A 7803-nucleotide genomic window follows, 5' to 3' on the forward strand; every position below is an offset into this window, starting at 1 on the left:
CCTCTATCTTAGGCTCCATTTGGGTCTCAATTAATGCCTCATAAATATCTTTGGGCAAGGGACGCTTGATAGTATTTATGCTAAGATGATCATTGAGCTCCCGATGCCTCTATCCGTCCTCCTGTATCGGATGATAAACCTTAGCAATAGGCGATGCGGGTTCACCAGGGTTGGGAGAGTCCAGGGCCGGTTAGTTGAGACTCGCTTCGAAATTACCAGGGGAACTACTTCCAAATAAATCAGTCCAACTGAAGCCCCTTCCTCCAGCGCTCTCACCTGATCCTGAGCCAGAGGCCCCCGAAGGAGCCATCATCATCTTATTTTCCAGATCAAGACCCACAAAAAACATTGCAAGTAGGAAACCTCCGGAATACCACCCGAACCGACTAACAACCAAGTAAACAAGAATTCGTTGGTATAAGCGCCCCAATAAGATATCAAAATTTAGACCAAAATATTATAGTAATAGAGAAGCGAAGCCAAGAACACCAAAAAGAATGAGAAGGGAAAAGACCCTTCCTCGAAGACGAGGGGATAAGGGACGAAGGATATTCATGGTAGTGCAGTTAGTATGATCGCTATTTCCTGCGCAACCCTTGTCCGTAGTGATATCCTAATTCGGCTACCTCTCCCACTCATCAAGGCAGACATCAGAAACGAAACTATTGTCAAGGGAGACCAGAGTACGTTATGCCCCATCACCTACAAAAAGATCAGTTATGGAAGTACTGTGCTTCTAAGGGTCCTCTGCGTCAGAGTGACCCCGTCAGGGGCGATCCAGTCACTCGGAGTTCAAGTTCGATCCACTAGGTTATTTTTTTTTCAAAAAAGAAACGAGAGACAAGAAAACATCTTTGATTATGATTAAAAGGAACAATCTCAAATAGACCAAGATCCAATTTCGGGTCATTTCTTGGTGAACATGATCTGCCATAATCTCTTTGATCCCTTCATTTATGAGCCAGAATAGAGAGAGATTTGGTAGGAAAGTGGAAAAGACCTTTTTGTATATGATTATAAAATAGAGTGGGAAAGCTGCAGTAATTCTTTGGAAATGCTCGGTTCTCTTTGTCTTCGAGCTTTCATTCCTCAATCCACTGATTCCTTCCTTCATTTACCTCCCCACCAATAAATAGAGACAAATAGGAATAACCGAACCACGTCTACAAAATGACAGTACCATGCAGCTGCTTCAAAGCCAACATGATGCTCCTTGGTCAGATGACCAAGATATTAGCGAATACCACATATGATCGAGAAAATAGTACCTATAATCACATGAAAACCATGAAAGCTAGTTGCTAAGGAAAAGATAGAACCGTAAATACTATCCGAAATAGTGAAGGGTTCTTGATAATATTACATTCCTTAAAATCCTGTGAATACTAGAACCAGTGAAACGGTAGCTACTAAAGCGTAGACTGCTTGTTTTTCCTTCCCCGCAAGTATAGCATGATGAGCCCAAGTTACGGCAGCTACTGATGAAAGGGGAATAAGGGTATTAAGAAAAGGGATTTCCCAATGATCTAAAACCGCAATCATTTTTAGGGGCCAAATACCTCCGATCTCTACCGTAGGTGCAAAAACTAAGAAGTGTTGCACCCCCTTGAAATGAGTGCATGTACATCACACCTCCTACGATTGTTGCCAAAGCTCCGAGTGAACCCGAAATAGGCCATGGACTTGGATCTACCAAATGATAAGAATGCCTCTAAGATTCAATCATAAACCACTTTGCATCGGTTCTATGTAAACCCCTCCCCTCTCACCCCTACCCCCTAAAGTAGTAGAGTAAAGAAGGGCTCTTTGGGGTCTAATTTCTTTCTATCTGACAGGACAAACAAAGAAATAGGAAGGGATGGTTCTTTCATTTCATTGATAGAAGTCTAACTAGAAAAAGAGATTAATGTCATCTTCCTCCTTTTTTCCCAAGAAGTCGATGACATTACACCATTGGGATACTTCGAATAAACTTGAGTACATATAGGATACACCAGTGCTAAAACCTTTTCTCAAGATATCTTCTAAACTGTTGGGGTCGTTGCTCCAGATCTTGTTCTCACGGTGTGAAACCAGTTGGTTCCGTAGTTTTAGAATTTTGTTGATCCCAAGTACTCCATCTTCATCATTGCATATAAGAATATAGAAAGTAAAGAGGAAAAGGCATGACCAGAAGAATTGTGTGAAATAAATGAATTTATCCAGTTGACGCATTCTTGATTGATTGAGACAAAATGATTCCCTTAATACAGCTTAACTCCGTCAAGCCTGTACGAGTAGTGAAGAAGTATAGAGCACTTTGGTTGGTTGTTGACCAATAAGAAGCATGGGAGAAAGATGCACAAACGAAAAAGGGCTAAAAAAAGGACCAAGTAATTTCGTATATAAAGATAAGGGTTTCCGGGTTTAGATCGAAATTACATCCCCCAAAACCTATACTCATTCGTGTTTCACTTATGCATTTACAACATCCATTGCTTCTGACTATGTCGATGAAATGGGACCGCGAAGACAACCCACCACTAGAGCTTGCTTTGCTCTTGCTCCTACCTGTCTTCTTCCCACTATAGTGAAAGATCTTTCACTTCACCATAGCAGGAACCTCGCTAACCTTTTTGGCCACTTAGTCTAACCACAGGGATCCCCTCCTGCTTACCCACCCACCATAAACGATTACTAACGGACTTGGAATACGAATGAGATCAAAAAGGCCATCATCGGGTGAAACGATGCAATAGCTTCAGTTAGCGCAAAGCCCAAAATGGCATAACCAAATAATTGTTTTTCCAATGATGGATTTCGTGCCACGGAATGAATTGAGGAACTAAGGATGTTTCCAATACCGATAGCAGCTCCCGCTGAAGCAATTGTAGCAGCTCCTGCACCCATTGATTTTGCACCTTCTAACATCTCTAGTTTAGAATTCTCCTCACGCTTTTTCTAGAACACTCGCCTTGTCAATTCTTCCCCTCGTTCTTTTTATCTTGGACATTGAGATGTTCATGCAAAGCTTAGGCGTCATAAGCGATACACTGAACACCAATCCAATCGTGAGAAAGAAATTCTTGCAACTACAAAAACTACAACAACCTCCGTGAACAGACGCTTTGTCAGTTCATTTTTTATATAACTTCAATTCAATAATTAAGAAAAAAGGTTATAAAGGCTGAAGAAGCACCATTGGTGATTAAATCTAAGTAAATTCCTTGGAGGCATTCAATGGAAAAATAATATTCATCCATCAGGGAAAAAAGGGACAATGAAATAACTTCGTCCAAAAAATTCAAATCCCACCCTTGAAATTAGGGAAATGGTTGGACTATAACTATTATTTGTTCACATATATTATCAAAAAGATCGTTGAATGGATCCGTAGTATGCTCAAAACTCGGTAGCACTGGGAAATCCGCTTGGGAGAAAATGGTGGGTAAATCTAGTTCAATCGGTAAATCCATCCCAGGAGTAAGCTGCTCCGTTGTAGCCACTTTTGTACCTGCACCGGCTTGAGCAGCCGAAATATTGATACTGGGAGATTGGGGATCGGTTGAAACACTCGAAAATGCACATTTAGGGATTCGACGATAAAGATCGGACAAGGATCTCACATTCCTCCTCATATTCGGTTTGACTTATGTTCATTCGCTCTGCGAGCGGAGCAGTATACCGAAAAAAAGAAGCGACTACCTTACTTAAGCAATTCTTCTTATTCTTATTCTTTCTTAGTTGAAGTTCCCCTTCTACGGATTTACCCGGTGAGCACAACTCTTTCTCGGGAAGGTGGTGCTGGTTTCCGAAAACTTGCTAAATTCCATCATTCGGTGGCCATCGCCTACCCTAATGCTCCTGCTCTGGACCTTACTGCTGGCTTTGAGCTTTCTTGCTTGCTATGCGCCAGCTAGGAGAATTCTTTACTGAATGTGCCAACCAACCTCTGGTGTCGGGCCTATGTGTACCAGCTCTAACTAGGAAACTACTACCACTTGGGCCTAAGCTCCTGAACCGGCAGGAAGAAGAAGCGCACCCGAACCCCTCTTCTTCGTACCCTTTTAGAAGGTGAGGCAGAAGGATTGAGATTCTCGTAAGTAATGTTCGAAAGCACTGTTCCTTGATCAAGTAATTAAGAGATCTCATTATTAAAACCTTATTCAATATTTTATTTTGCATACAAACCAGAGGTGCAAAGCGAAGGTGTGGTCCAGCTACAGGAAAGACAAATCATAGAGACAAATTCAAAGAGATTCCCGCCTCCGGGTGGGGATTCCCCACGGGGCTTTACACGTATTCCCCCTAGGGGTAGCTACAAGCATAAACCGATTTATAAAATTATGTAGAGTGATCGCATAAACTATTCACAAGCTTGCGCACACGTGGGAAAGTTGAAGCTTTCTGGGAATGGAGAACCCCGGACGGCCGTGGAGGACTGAAAACAAGACAGTCCGAAAAAAGGCCTTCTGTCTATATGCTTTCGAGAATAGAATAGACGAGCGGCTGTGATTGAAAAATTAGGGGGAGGTGAGTCTTGTCTCCTTTCACTTTGTTGTACTCGGAGGAGTGGTGACTAGAGAGTACATGCCAGACAAAATGACGGTAGCTCCATACGGGGGATTGTCGGGTTCTTATGGGTGCATTAACTAGAAATTGGTTGGAATTGGAAGTAACTGTAAGCGAGGGAGGGAAAGAAAAACTAAAAAGTTTTATGCGTTCGTGCTCCACATCCGTGAAGCACTTCACTCGCTCAAGAAGACACATAAAATTACTAGTTTTTCGGTGTTGAAGGAAAGTGGATTTAAACCCTCATCGACGCCAACACACTGGCAGGGGGAGCAGCATGGAAAGCGAGGATCCACACCCTTCTCCGTGGGATTTAGGAATCAAAACCGGACCAAGCTCTCTCATAAGCCTGCTACCAAGCGGGAGAAAAAAAAGGAATATGTTGAATTAGGAAAGGAAACCATCATAAGCCAGCCAACAAGCAAAACAAATTCTCATTCACTGATAACTAAGCTTTGACAAGGGAAAGAGGGACCCCTCTCATACCCACCCTTACAGGAGACTAACGGAGAAAAGGCTATGCCCAATAGGGGAAGACTGCGGTAAAAGGATGTCTGTCTGGTGATGGCCAACTCGTACACTCAAATATTAGACCTAGGTTTGTTGATGGATCTGGTCTTGTCGAATAGGTCCAGATTCGAGGTTCGAACACGAAATACCACTAGCCGAGCTGAACTAGTTAGTGATGGAAGCAATTTCCACGAACTGAGAATAAAAGAATGTACTTGCCCCCTTCCCCAGCCATTACCGCTCATCCATTGCTTTTCATGTTGAAATCATGTCTTTGTCTTTCCACGATGTCTTTTGCATGCTATTCCTTACGCCCTGAGAAAGAACCTTCACTTGGATTCATTTCAAGTCTCGAGTTATTGTTTAGAATTCTCGTATATGAAGTTAGAATGAGAGCATTGATGCAATTCAAATTGATAAGCAGTAGTGACAGCATAATAAATGTCCGGGGGACAGAACAAAACCTTGGATTCAGTCTCTACAAGCCAAGCCCACGACGGAGCACTTCTAAGGCTTGGTGAGCTAGCTTTAGTGACTGGGACAGACTTATATTCAATACCTGTCTCTTTCTGTTACTATTATATAACCTCCTCGAAGCAAGGAAGGGAAGGAGGAGGAGAAGCACAGATAATTAAGGAAGTGGAGTAATTGTGAGGACTAGCATAGAAGTTACTAACTTTTTTTTATAGAAGCCGAGACCCCTCCGTGACACGGTCTTAGACTTGTTAATCGCGATGGACCAGTATTTCGAACTAAAAGAGATTTCGGACCAAGAGCGGGTACGTTTTATTACTGCGAAGTTGAAGAAAACAAAAAGGCATATTTATGGTGAGCACATGTACGACAGAAGAGGAAGCTGGAGGAGAAGCGCTACGAAGAACAAGAAGTTCTGAAGTTTAAGGTTTTTAAAAATTTTCTATGAGAAAGCACATGAAGGAGTTTAACCTATTGTCTCTACGATGTAGAGTGAAGGAGGAAGACAAAAGGCAATATTCGAGCTGACTTTTTGAATTGCATTTGACTTTTCTGGATAGCATAGAAGGAGCATACCGTATTGCTTTGAGGGTCGAAAGACCTACTACTTGAGCCAAAAACAAGAAAGCAAATGAAAGAAGCGAAGGTAAGAGTCAAAATACATTGTGGAGAATAACTTACTTATGAGAAAAAGAGGAGGACGAAGTCGCAGGAGATTCGGTAGAGGAGATAGAGCTGGTAAAGATGACCAGCAAAAGCCTCAACAGAGGAAGTATTCCGCACGAGATAGCAAGGGACGTTACGGAGGATGTGGTAGAGGTATTAACTATCACGTGTGCCAAGGACATGGCGATTGACATTGAATTCCCTCTTCTTGTTTTAATATCAATTGAATCCGCTTTGGTCACTAGCTCCGTAGGTCCTTAAGCAACTTCTCTCGTCACTAGTCAGTTTGGCCGAAGGTTAGCAAGCCTGCTCCCAGGTCAGCAGCGGGGTCAGTTCCATCTCCTCTTTCCTTTGTCTTTCTCTATTGTTCATCCTTGACCTTATTTCTGAACTCGTTAACACCAGAACACCTGCCATGAAGGTCACTCAATGTAACGTACTCGAGCTTCGCCCTTTGTATTGTACCGCCTGGAAAGAGTTTCTCTAGCCTTTTTCTTTCCATGCACCTAAAAGTTGCCTTACTTCCCTTTTAAAAAAAAGACCTAAGCTTGAAGTCAAGGCTTCTATGCTGCTCGATCTTTATTGACAAAGAAAATGGCATACTTAGGTCTCAGGATGAGATTCTGAAAGAGTAACTGCAATATCAGAAGGAATTCTTCCTTGATTCCTTTGACCTGAGACTGCTACTTGTATTTTGTTTACTACTCTTTATCTCTCCTTAGTTGCTTCTTGAGCCAACAAAGTTTTTGCTTGTCTTTCCTTGCTACTTTAAATCAATCATAAAAGGAGGATTGAGTAGTGGCTTGGGAAATAAGAAAACACTTGATGGGAATTGAGGAGTAGTAAGGAATGATAAAGAGTGAAATTCAGTCACCCTCTCCGCTTTCTTTTCTTGAGAAGAATGATCTGATCTAGCATAAATGCCACTAGGTCATCTATGATTTGCATCTGCAAGAATGAAGGACAGAAGATTGGAAAATTAAAAATAAATCCAGGGCGTCCGATGGATGAAGTCTACCTTTGTAATGTCAGGCTGAAAAAGGGGGGATGGCACTAAAGAGTCGGGAACTTTCACAGCAATTGAAGAGGCTCACACCTGACATCAAACTAACCTATCAACAGAAAGAGCCGAGGTTGTTTTTTTTGCAATAGGGAATGCGGTTAAAATAGAGATTCGCTTGAAAATAGAGCAGTACTACAAGAAAGCTGTAAGATAGAAATAAGTCGATTGCTGCCATTCTGGAAATCAGGGTTTAGAAGTCTTTTGTTCGGGAGATATAGCTCCTCAGTGCATACATACAGAGATCCTGTGATTTGATCTATACTAGAGACGGGAAGAACCAGAGGAAGACTACATAGCTAATAGAACCAAGGACAAGGTCTGGACTGGCGAGAAAGTGAAAAGTGATATGCATTATAGCTTCTCCCATTCCATTCCTTATTGTTGCTTTTAGTGCTTAGATAAGTTTGTTTGTTTTGTAGCACGGGGGGATAGAAAATGCTTTTTCCCGCAGTAGGTTAGGGAGAGATTCTTTCTCTCTACTAGAGCCAAGACTATACGAGGAGAGAAAGACTTAAGTCGACTCAAGTGGAAATAATCAG

At 42.1% G+C, this 7803-nt stretch overlaps 1 pseudogene; it reads right to left on the minus strand.

The window, feature by feature from the left end:
• Nucleotides 1-1110: 1110 nt before the first annotated feature.
• LOC142173636 (cytochrome c oxidase subunit 3-like) lies at nucleotides 1111-1726 on the minus strand (annotated as a pseudogene).
• Nucleotides 1727-7803: the final 6077 nt, after the last annotated feature.

Source organism: Nicotiana tabacum, chromosome 19 (assembly GCF_000715075.1).
Source record: "Nicotiana tabacum cultivar K326 chromosome 19, ASM71507v2, whole genome shotgun sequence".
NCBI classification, from domain to species: Eukaryota; Viridiplantae; Streptophyta; class Magnoliopsida; order Solanales; family Solanaceae; genus Nicotiana; species Nicotiana tabacum.